This window comes from Actinia tenebrosa, unplaced genomic scaffold (assembly GCF_029948245.1).
Source record: "Actinia tenebrosa isolate PJP-AT-01 unplaced genomic scaffold, QUT_ActTen_1.0 PGA_scaffold7__59_contigs__length_16204524, whole genome shotgun sequence".
Taxonomy (NCBI): domain Eukaryota; kingdom Metazoa; phylum Cnidaria; class Anthozoa; order Actiniaria; family Actiniidae; genus Actinia; species Actinia tenebrosa.
In genome coordinates this window covers 11,594,630-11,607,672 of record NW_028292584.1, presented here as the reverse complement: position 1 = coordinate 11,607,672, position 13,043 = coordinate 11,594,630, and positions in this window count along the sequence as shown.

The window sequence follows — 13,043 nt, the reverse complement described above, 5'->3', positions numbered from 1 at the left end:
AGTTTGTCCTCTACGCGGCCCATTATATGAATTCCAGGACGAGATTGATCTTGCGTCCGTTAAAATCCACCGTCTTTCCGTCCACTTTAATGGTGATGTTTATGCTTTCTACCAAATTAGACAAGTCATAGCTTAAAGAAATGGGCGCGTATTCTACCAGGTCAAATGGATTACCCTTAGGTGGAAACTTGGACATAAGAGAAGACTTTTCTCCATTGTTGTAACTATGAACCAAGTCGCAATAGACTTCGTAAGAGGATGCAACTTTCCAACTTACGGGAACTGCCGTGGTGGTAATTGCCTTTTTCGAGACATTTAATAAAGTTCCTAATGGTTCAAACTTTCCTAGGGTTACTGTAAGGTTCGTCATGTTATGTTTGAGAGTCATTTCGTGCGGCAACCCCGTGGTGAGAGTATAACCGTGTTTTGCTAATTCCTTAGCAAGGGTGATTGGTGTGTAATGTCCATCGGGCAGCAATACGCCTTGATAATTGCCGCCGCCGCCTTTATGCTCAGTGACCAAGGCATTGACTAAATTATGCCAAGAATTGTACAAAGAGCAACTAACCAGCCTAACCTTATGGGCTTTAATGGGGGGATTCAAATAAGTGGTAAAGTTATTCTTGTCGCTTTCCAAAAAGACGATCATTATATTAGATACGCCAAAGCTACGCCTCCCGCCAGCCCTGCGATTCCAACAAAGACCAACTCATTGTCTTTTTGTTTCTTAGAAGGCTGGTAGTAATTCTTGAACTGAGGCTTTCTCATTCTAAAGTCGGGGTGCGCCTGCGCATAGAGCTTAAAGGCGTAGTCTGTGTTTTCGAAGTTCTTATCCGCCTGCATCTTGTCTTGGTAGTTCTTGTCCAACCAATCCCTGTAAGCTTGTCTTTTTTCATTCCAAGCTGCCACGTCCCGCTGATATTTCTCCAGCGCTAAGTCGTGTCTTTTCCTTTCGGCGTTAGATTCTGCGTTTCTATCACCGCTAACTAATTTATCCAGATATCTACCACCATAATTAGCTCCAGTGAATGCTAAAGCTGCAATAACTCCGCCTGCGACTAAGCTAACCATTATATGTTAGGCAGGTACTTTTCCTTCCGTAGGTAATCCTTTAGCATGATAGCCCCGCTAACGGCAGCGGTCATTTTAGCAAAATTAGCGAAGCTCTTGCTTGGGTCTTCAGTAAAGTCTTCTTTGAGCACTTTCTTACCTACCCAACCAATACCCGCAACGATGGAAGTAATAATAGCTGCTTCTTCAACAGTTTTCAACAACGCGGTCGACATTATATTACAAAGCGAGAAGGTCATTACTCCATTTCAGGGATTTTGCTTTTTCTAACCTCCACAGGTGCGCGATATGTTGGTGGTTCTACTTTTGGCTTCGTAGCCCGCCATTGTACGTAGAGGCTGCCTGCTGCTATGATGACTCCTAACGCGCCAATGACGTAGCCGGGATTCCAAAAGGATTCCTCTTCTTTCTCTTCCACCTTTTCCTCTTTCTTTGCTTTGTTCTTCCTGTTCATCTCCGCGAGCTTCTTCCCCGCGGCAACTCTGCCTGGAGATTTAGCCTTGGTAATCTTTTGCTCGGGCTGCTCTACCTTCGACTCTGGTTCACTCATTTATATCTAAGGACTTGAAGGACTTGATAAGTACTTGACGACGACTTAAGGATGACTTCACAATGACTTGACTAAGTACTTGACAATGACTTAAGGACGACTTGACTAAGTACTTGACAATGACTTGACTAAGTACTTGAGGTGACTTGACTAAGTACTTACGAATGACTTGACTAAGTACTTGAGGCGACTTGATCAGGTACCTCAGTAAGTGCTGCCTGGAAGGCTTCTCTGTCCTTCTTGAAGTCCTTCCAAGATGTTCCGAAGGAACCTAGTACCTCCTTCAAGTCGACATGCTGAGCTACGTGCAAAGCCACAGAGGCGACTGCCATTAACTTACCGCACTTCAAAGACAACCACCCGCAGGTTATCTTAAGTTCTTGGGCGATAACATAGTCCTCGCTTATGTCCTTCCGTAGTTGCTCCACGTCGTCTATGGGCAGTGCAAGTCCAAGCAATTTAGTCGCAAGTCGGATAGCGGAGTCTGCTACGGCGTCCGTGGTCTTACTTGCAAGGGCAGCCTCATACCTCTTATGGAACTTCTTGACTTCATCTTCCGACAACTTATTAACCTGCTCATGGGTAAGTTCCTTGCCTATCATTTCTTTGCACTTTCCCGAAGATACCTGGACGTTAAGTTGTTCCTTAAGGTTACTTTCATCTAGCTGCGTGGGGACTTCATCTATCAACTGCTCAATATCCATATACATTAGGAACCATAGATTCCAACCGTGTAGGGAAACCTCAAAGAAAAGATCATTTTGGAATGTTGGTGCGTCTTTAAATGCCGCATGTATTCGTGTAACTGTTCCTTGGATATCTCACCGCCGTAGTCGCTTAAGATGGTTTCCAGGTCACTCCGGCTCGGAGTATAAAATACGACAAGTGAGCCTATGTTTTCCCTGAAGGGCTTAGAGACGCTGGTAAGCTGCTGCGAGAGCAACCAAACGCTAATATTGTCGTGTCTGCCGCTAAAGGCGAGCTTCACTAATTCGGAGGTGCGTCTTTTTACGTCGTCCCCGCAGGCAATGTCGTCCAGTATGAGGAGTGTCTGCGTATCTTTAGGGAATTGTTTGTGCCAAAACTTCAAATGGCTGGCTAACTCATTAGGGTCTAAGATATCTACGAAGAAGTCGTCATCTTTCACTCCTATGCCCGTCCAGGTGCGGTTATTCACGTAGGTGGGGCATAATAGCACGATGTAGTCGAAACGGTATCTAAAGGGTCCTAATAGCTGCTCCACTACGAACTGCGTTTTGCCGCAGCCGGTGGGTCCTACTATCAGAGCATTGCAGGGAATATGGTTCGGATCCATTATATATACGATGGACCCAGTGGAAGCAGTAAGAAGGATTGCCGCCGACGCAAAAGATAAAAGAGACACCATAGAAATGCAAAGGGAGGAGATCGATCGGCTGCGGGAGCGCGTGCAGGAATTGTACGATGAAATGTGCGGTCTGAAGCGTGCGGAAAGGTTTGGCGCCTTGTTGACGATGGCCGGTTGGGTAAAAGAAAGCGTTAAGGACTTCATGCGATATCCCCTGTAGAGCTGTTTAAAAGACACTTCAGAATGTTAAGCATAAGGTTGTTATATTGTTAAGGATGTATGCGTATGCTGTTTGAAAGACACCTAAGAATGTTAAAGATAAGGTTGTTAAATTGTTAAAGATATATGAGTCTTTTAAAAGACACCTAAGAATGTTAAGTATAAGGTTGTTAAATTGTTAAAGATGTATGCATGAGTCTTTTAAAAGATGTCTTAGAATGTTAAAGATAAGGTTGTTAAATTGTTAAAGATGTATGCATGAGTCTTTTAAAAGATGTCTTAATGTTAAAGATAAGGTTGTTAAATTGTTAAGGATGTGTGCGTGTGCTGTTTAAAAGACACCTTAGAATGTTGAGTGTATGGTTGTTAAATGGTTAAGGATGTGCTGTTTTCATTAAGAATGGGATTTACACAAACCTTATTCTGAGACATCTCTTAAAATAGTAGTCTTAACAATATAACAACCTTATACTCAACATTCTAAGGTATCTTTTTTTCTTTTAAACAGCATACGCATACATCTTTAACATTCTTAGGTGTCTTTTTTTCTTTTAAACAGCATACGCATACATCTTTAACATTCTAAGACATCTTTTAAAAGACTCATGCATACATCTTTAACAATTTAACAACCTTATCTTTAACATTCTTAGGTGTCTTTTTTTCTTTTAAACAGCATACGCATACATCTTTAACATTCTAAGACATCTTTTAAAAGACTCATGCATACATCTTTAACAATTTAACAACCTTATCTTTAACATTCTAAGACATCTTTTAAAAGACTCATGCATACATCTTTAACAATTTAACAACCTTATACTTAACATTCTTAGGTGTCTTTTAAAAGACTCATATATCTTTAACAATTTAACAACCTTATCTTTAACATTCTTAGGTGTCTTTTAAAAGACTCATATATCTTTAACAATTTAACAACCTTATCTTTAACATTCTGAGGTGTCTTTTAAACGCAGCTGTATGCTCCCGTAGACCTGTTTTAAAAGACACCTAAGAATGTTAACAATAAAGTTAAAAATACGTTATATTGTGGTTAAGGTACACTTAAGTATAAATGAACTGTTCAATGTGTAAAAAGGTGTTCAGCACCAAGCAAAGACTACAATACCACGTTCGTCGTGGCGTTTGCACAAAGAAACCAATTAGTAAAGTTTGTAAGGATTGTGGTAAAGAATTCAGCACCGTTCAAAAGATGCGACAACATCAAGACAAACGCATTTGTGGGCTTTGTAAGGGCTGTAATAAGGAATTTCCTAACACCTCCGAGCACCTGAAAAGGGGCGTCTGTGAACAAAGCAGACAGTGTAGTTTCTGTAATAAGATACTAAGCAGTCGTCAACGTTTACAAACGCATCGGAAAACACATGAAGTCGACTATCGATTTCTCTTTGGGAGCTACGACTTGGAAGGCGTGGATTGCTACCAATGTGCGGATATGATGAGCCGCTGCCCGCATAAAGAGGATTACTTAAGGAATCGCATAGATTACCATAAGAAGATAGTCCGTACTTTCCCCTCTTTTGAACGCGCCGAAGGCGTTCCGTGGACTAAAAGGGAGTATCGGAGGCAAGAGTGCGATCGTTGTGGTTGTGTCAGAGAAGAGGAACATATCTTCAACTGCCTCGACAAATAAACGTCCTTAACAATATAACAACCTTATACTCAACATTCTGAGACCCTTTTAGAATGGGGTTTGCGCAAACCCATTCTCATTTATTATTAAGGATAATAAGAACCCCTTTAAAGGTATATGCTAGCCTACTTTGTGGCAGGATTCCTAATCACCCTTTCAATATATGGACTGTATTACGTGCGAACCACCAGCTGATTGCATTACGCCCACTCCTGCACCGCGTAAAAAATACACCTGCCTTCATTGCGGCAAGGTATTTCTTGAAGGATCCCATTGGTGCTCCGCGGAGCAGCGGGTCCTTACGAATGCAGAGGACTCTCAGGCTCCCAATTAACCACGTCAAATACCCACCTGCCATCCTTTTTACCATGACTCATGACATGGGTAACGTCCTGCCCTTCGATGGCGTACCTTATCCTATCGGGTGCCCAAAGGGTGTATGTTCTTTTTTTATTCTTTAAGACCAAACGCAGGCGGTCCAAGTCTTCAAAGACCACATAATTCTTTATCTCGTAGATTTTCCCCACCTGCAAATCCCTCCAGTATGTTTGTATGAACTTTAACTCGTTAAATTTATCCTTGTCCATATATTCTATGAAATATCTTTAAGTGTGTTGCCAAAGTCTCCGAGGTTTTAAAGCCCTTACAACACCACCTGCAGGGAATTCGTAGGTGTTCAGCATACGCAGTGATCTCCCTGCAAATGACATCGTAGTCGCTGCTTACGAGCACCTTATAGCCGTTTTCTTCATACCTCTGTAAGAGCAGTTGCTGATCCTCAGATAACCTGCCATTGCCTTTCGGGGTCTTTAGCTCTATGCAGAATCCACAGTAATGTGTGTGCGCGTTCAAGATCATTAAGTCGGGTTGGCCGCGTTGATATCCTTTCTGCCAGCACTTTATACGTTTGCCGTCCGAATCCTGCAGTTCGCCTAGACCAGGGGCTATGAGCATTTGGGGTGGTAAAACTTGCGGATGTAGTCCACCACCTTTCTATGCAGGTCAAACTCATTTTCTATTTTGAATACCAACTTGTTTGGACCGTCAAAGCGCTTGTCTATTGCATATTTACCCGTCTTACGCAGCGCGGGTAGGACTTCCTCAAAGACCCAATCACGAAACTCCACAGCTTTGGGTAGTTTGGAGCTAAATGTCAGTTCGTACAAACCAGGTTCGGATATAAACACGGAATGTGGCTGTGCGTTAGCAAGGGAGCGGTGATTTGGAGCCCCCCCTTAGCTCATCCAACCTTTTCTTGTATTTATCAGAGACATGATCCTTAATTGCATCTCTAGGGCGCTCATAGCCCAACGCCAAAGCCACCTCCTTCGCTTTGAAGTACAAAGTTTCGCCTTGCACTATGCATTGCAGTTTCGTACCGTTGTTTTCAAATATTTGCAGCATGTATATCTAAGGAATATTTTAACCTTAATATGCAACACTTTTAAGTTGGTTCATTTCTACGCTCAGTTGCGCGTCAGACACGACGAAGACGTAGCAGTTTATCTTATCGCCGTCGCCCGCACTGGCGTTCTTGGTGCGCTTGATCTCCAATGTTATGCCATCCTGCGTATTTACTAGACGTAAACCCTGGCCATGTAGGTCTTCGTCGTTAATGGTGCGCATATCAATCCACAGCGCATACTTGTCCTTAAAGAATTCCTCAGGGCTAATTTGGTTGCCAAACTTACGCTTTGCCTCCCTGTACACGTCTGCGGGCTTTCGTCCCCTGCGAATATACTTTGTTTGGAACGCCGTTGATATTCACGCCGACGTTAGTAATGTTGGGGTTGTGAAAGGCCTCGGAGTCGCGCTTACCGGCCTCGTAGGGCTTAGCAAACACCAACATTAGCCCCGTGAGACTTCTTCGGGGGAGGTTAATGCTTTGGGTGATAACCTCATCCGTCTTATCCAGGAAGCTGAACGTCTTATACATCACTACGTGGTCGTATAAGAATGCCTTCCCGGAGCTGTATTCCATGCCAGCGCTACGGGCCAGCTCTTCGCTGTACACGGTTTCGTACTGTAATTCTAGATTAGTGATAGAATAAGGATCAACAGTCCCGCTAATTGCGCTGCCCATGCCTCCTAGAATGTTCGTAGTGTCCGCCAGGGTTACTTCAAACTGCAACTCTGCCAATTGTCTGGGGTAATACACGCCATGGTTCGTAATTACTTCAAAGTCTAATGGTATGACGTACTTGCTACCATAGGCGGTCTTTACCCTTGTTGCATCTGCTACTGCGGTCGCTCCGCTGGAGTCCGTAGGTGCCGGGTTGGTGTCGCTGCGAAGCTGACGTAAGATAACGCTTCCGATTCCCTGCTCTATCTTTTGTGCACGGTCAAAGGCCGTCAACCATAAATCTTTGTACGTGGTGTACAGATCGTACCTATTCAAATCCAAGAGGGATTCCCAGGCAAACTTAATTCTCATCTTAGAGACGAGGTTCCTACCCACGTTATTGACGGTATAGCGCTTGTCCTTGGTGCTTGGCTGCACCGCTAGGTCAAACCTTAACGCCAGGGTGCCAGGAACCAATACTAGGTTATCCGTTAGGCGGGGAACGCCCACATACAGCGTTTCTCCAGGCTTTGCGCTAGAAGGTGTGAATGTGACCCGGTGAAAGGTGCGTTCTGCTTTCAGCCCGCCAACCTGCTTAGGTAATACGTTGGGATTTAACTTTGAGCTTATCATATATAATGGAAGTAGAAGGAACGGATTTTGATCCCCTTACCGAAGAAGGTCAAGTTGATATTAATGACGAAGAATATGAAACCCTGCTTCCTAATGACAATGTAGACCCCCGAGGCCTTTTTGAGAAATTGCTGAACAAGTATGGCGTCAGGGCCAGCGATGCTATGCGTTCTTTGAGAGATAAATTCAAGTCTAAGAACCCCCACACGCCCATTCCAGACTACTTACAAATGGAATCCCTTGGCGTGCGGTCGGACTTAATAGCGGACCTCATCAAGGACCTAAGGGAGCGATACCCAAGCCTAAACCTGGCTCTTTTGGACTTCCAAATAGGAGACAAAGGGCAGGTTCAAGTTAGAGAATCGGGTAGGGAAAAATGGCACAACCTGTATCAAAGGAGAAATACCAGCCTGCTTAACAACCAGCTTCCAAAAGGAGTCACAAATGCGCTGGGAGCGCCCAACTTGACGATGCTAAGCACTTTGACAGAAAAGGAAACAGAAGCTGCTCAAAGGGCATTCCGTAGAGGTCTTTCGAACCCTGCCACTAAAGATGCCCTCAGATCCGCAATCAGACTGCAAGAGGAGCGCCAGGAAAACTCAACCAATTAGAGGCCGTCGAAGAGGAAAGAAGCAAACAACTTGAAGAACTTCCAAAAGATAGCAACGCGACTGGAGACTTAATGAGATACTTAGAGAAATAAGGGCTGAAAGGGAAGCACTTAAGAATGAAATACAGGAAAATAACATAACCATCGATGACCTTGCGCGACAACTCGACTACGTAACCAAGGAAGAAGGCGGTATCGTCAGTCGCTTCGAAGCCGTCCAAGAGGAAAACCAAGCATTGCAGGAACGTATAAGAGAATTGGAAGACGAATCATTAAACAAAATGAACTAACTACTAAAAGTCATGCCGACGAAATCGTAGACTTTAGGAATAGACTTTCTAAGGCGTTGGACGAAAAAAGCGACGCAAGGAATCAGCTAAGGGCTGCTTTGAATGAAGCGGCGGGAAAAGACACGGAACTACAGCGCTTAGGACAAGAATTAATGGAGTCTGTTGACAGAGAAAGGCAATTGATGGTGGACAAGGCAGTGGCGGAGGAACAAATACGGCAACTTCAACAGGCCGTCGAAGACTTGGAGTACGAAATAGATCGACAGCGAGTAATAATCGAAGATCAAACTCGCCCTGAAGAAGAAAGGGAGGCAGCCCAAAAGGAAATAGAAACCCTTCAGGAAAGACTGGCGGAATTACAAACGCAAATAGAAGGTAAGAAAAAGGAGCTGGGGCTTTCCACCAAGGAAAAGATAAAAAGAGCCCTTTTGAAATATGGCGTTCCGCTGGTATTTGCGGTTGCTATTTCGAGCGTAGTAGGAGTTATCCTTAGCACACTTAAGGCTACAGGCGCTGGCGTAAAGAAATTAGGTAGTGGGCTGACGGACTTGGGAAAAAAGATGGCAGCCGGCTTGCCTGGGCTGCTGGGTAGTGTTCTTAGCCTGACACTTAGGGCCGGCGGAGAACTGTTAAAGTTTGTGGGGAATAACATTTGGATCCTCGTAGTAGCTATTGGAGTGGTACTCCTGAAGAAGATGAAGGCTTACTCTTATCCTTGTGTATTACTGGTGGCTTATCGTCGTCGGTCGCCCGAGGCGTTCTCGACTGGGGATAAGTAAAGATAGTATTCGCACCGCCTTGATAATGCGGTATCAGGGGTAGGACACTCATAGTAGAAATGGGCTTATGACTCCAGGTCCTGCCGGGGGTGGCAGCGCCGCCCGATGTAATTATCCTTACGTTGCCATCGTGGGGGAGAATTTGCAGCTTGGCATATTGGCAGTTGGCTATCATATGAAAAGTAACCGGCGTAAGTCTTCTCCGCTTAGCGGAGGGGGCTCCGACGAAAAGTGGGCCGAATCCCTAGTATTGACCTTTGTCCTGTAAAGTGGCAATGGGTGGTTATTCTCGTCAATGAATCTAAACCCCACGTTTGCGCCATTAACCGGTGTTAATGCTAATAGTGCAAATGATCAATCCCAAACCCCCAACTTCAACCCACATTCCGATGTCAATCCACTCATTCTTTTCGCCATATTCCTTTGGTCTAAATGGAAAACATGATGGGTTTCCTTTACATGTGGATTCATATATTACAAGCTTAATACCGTAAGAGTGCTAATGGTAGCGTGATTATAGGGCTGGTCTCTTTGGTCATGTATGCTATTCACGGTGACGATTCCCGTATCGTCTACACGCATTTGTAATTTTACCATCCCATGGCAGTCGGCGACCATATGGAAAGTCGAAACGGAAAGATTCTCGGCACTGCTGGGGTTGGGCTCTACGGAAAAATGCGTGGGCTCTCTATTGTTCGTTTTTGCGCGCATAGGCTGCAGTACGCCATTCTCATCCAGGAACCTAAAGCCGACGTTGGCATGGCTGCTCGTGCCAATGCAATACTACAAAGGATTAACTTCTTTCCCGAGTAGTTCAGGTCCACAGACATGCCCGTGACATCAACCCAAGAGCTCTGGGTGTATTTTTCTCGCCTGCGTAAGTCGTATAAACACAATCTACTCCAGCTACGTAGGGGTTGTTCATCGCCATATATAATAGCTCAGACCAATGCTTGCAGCTGCTAAGCCGGCTTTTAGTAAGTTATGGTCATATTCCTCGGTAACCTTCTTTACTGGTTTCTTTGGTGGCTTTTCTACATGCGCCTTCTTCGATGGTTTTTCTACGTGCTCCTTCTTTGGCTTCTCCACGAAATGGGGAATGTTCGTAAGAGTGTCAGAGTTCACGTCATTCACCCCAAACTTCATATCCTTAGTAGCTCGTTGAAGTTTGTTGTTGTAACCCACGACGGAATCGGCGTTGATGACCAAATTACTTGGCATTTAACCAACAACCCGGTGATAAGGCGTAATCTAATCTAACCTTTGATTGTTGAACCGCAAGTTGATATCTTTGAACTGACTTAGAAATCTCATTCTCGATAACAGCGCTTTCGAAGAGAACGAGGAATACTTGTTGGGTTTCCTGTGACGCACCGGAGGCACTCACGATAGGGCTGCGGGTGCTAACTTGGGCGCCTAGAACGCAGTAAGTAAACGAAGGCTTCGATGCTGCGGTTAATTCTCGCTAAATTCTTTAAACCAATTCCTTTCGCAGCAACGAATGGTGCCCATGGATGGTTTCTTTGCTTTCAATAAAGTAAATCAAAGTGCCCTTCGATGATCTTCCACCGAGGTCAGAGAATTCCCATCTGCTTGGGTATCCCATCCCAGCCCCTTTCTATGCTAGCTCCGACGTATGCAGTGTAAGTGTAAGTTTCTCCGAGTCCGTGTGCAGCACCTTCTTTATACGAAAGTCAGGATTCGTTAGGTTGAATTCATTTTTTAAACGCTCCCATGCGACTTTATCATACTTATTATCCATCGGCTTAAAGATAGTGTCACTAGGAAGCGGCGCTCCTAACTCAAACAATATTCTGCGGATGGTAAAAGCAACGTGAAATCGCAGGAAAGGAATGTGCAGCATATCCATGGCTACTCCGCCATCCTTTCGTCGCAGCCCACACAGCAAAGTTCAACTGCTGCGGCCAATACCGCATGTTAGGGCCCCGCAAGCCATTCACGGGCTTCTTTACCTGACGTATGCTTGATGCGCGTTTCTCTGAAGATGTCTCTAACCTTCATCTTAAAGGAAGACTTACCTACGGGTATTTTAAAGTGGTAACCAAATCTTCGAAACCCTTCGTGTCTTGTTGTCCGTAAAATGGATATTCTTCATCCGTAAGCAGTAAATTCTCTGGGAAGTTGGGCTTCGGCTTTTCTTTATGAACGGGCTTCGGCTTTTCTTTATGAACGGGCGATGGCTTCCCAATAGTAAATCGCTGTATGCCATCCTCACCCAGTTGCACAACTTCGCTTGTTCTAAATAGCGAATTGCTGTATATCAGGTAGCCCCAGAGTAAATCCCATCAGACCTTCTTTCAAACATACTTGGGTCTACATTTGGAAACATCTTCCTAAAGGCCCTCCAATTGGGCCATAATCCCTGTTGTCATGATGGTGGGCTGCGCCGCTACGTCATTCCCAAAGGCGTCGTACATTGTATATAATGGATTGTTATACCTTCAGCACCTCAGTTGTACCCAGATGTTCCCACCCCTACAGAATTAAACGCCGAGAACTTTCGTTTAAAAACAAGGCGAACTTAATACTGGCTTACTTGGAAAGGGCAAGCGAAACACTACGAAGAGGTCAGGAAAAAGTACGCCAGAGCCCGAAGCATCTTGCATAAAATAGCCATAACTTCCGCTCCATGTACCGTGGCGTTAACAGGCACCGGCGTTGCTACTTCGCTTACTGGAACCTGGGAATAGTCATTGGCATTCCTTTGGCAAGCGTTGGAGCTGTCTGCGGCATTGTTTCCGCTGTTACGACAGGCATTATTAAAGCAATTGTCCGGTAAGATATCCAAGCACGACACTCATATAGCCCTGGCAAGAGCAAAGGCTAACACCATCGCCGACTTGGTCTCCAAGCTCTGCAGGACCGGCCGCATAGACGACACGGAGTTTTCTTTGATCCTCGCGGAGGAAAAGAAATACGGCGAATTAAAGTCGGGTAATAAAAAAACCATCGTGAAAGATCTTTCCGAGGGAATCTCGCAAAAGATCTACCAGGAGGCAAAAGAGGAGCTCCAAAGAACACTCGCTCAGTAGACATCTGCTTTGAAAAGAACGTAGGGGGATTTCGACTGCACATTTCATCTTCTCGGAATCCATCCTAGATAGGGGGTGGTTGGGGTCTATTTCGTAAAATATTTCGTAAATTACGTCGGGGTGATAAGGAATATCTTTATCCAGCCGACAGAATAACCACTCGGCCCTTTGCATATCTGGGACATGAGGAATACGCCTACCGGTAATTTCAGACAAAAGATAGGGAATAGCTTTGTAATATTTCCCTAGCTTTAACTTTTTTCAATGTCTTTCGTAGACTTTGTGGGGTTGGCTCTTCCCAATTTGTCATGATCCCCCGCGTGTCTAAATCCCGATGTAGCCCTTGTATTTGACTCACCAGTCTCGGATTTTCACCCTTATATGGCGTTTTGTTTTTTTTTTTCTTACGACGCAATCCATTGGCGTTACTGTTAGTTTGGTAACCTTTGGTACCGGGGGGATCAGGGGGGCGTTACGAATATTTTTCCACACTCGTAACACTGTTCTGACGTAATCCTCGCTCTATCTGCATTTTTTTACCACACACCTATAAAGGAGTCTGGCTTGGGTATGACAACCTTTGATGCGTTAAACAAATCACACAAGAAGTCGTTAACGAACTTCAACATCTCATTCATCCGTATATCTAAGAATATCTTTCCCTCTGTTTGCGACCCCAACAGAGGCAGCACGTTAGGCCCTTTCGCGTTGTCGGCCGCTCGCGCAAGACCCCCTGTAGGGCGGGTTACCGACATCTAAAAACCCACCCCCCCCCTGATGTTTTTTGTCGACATT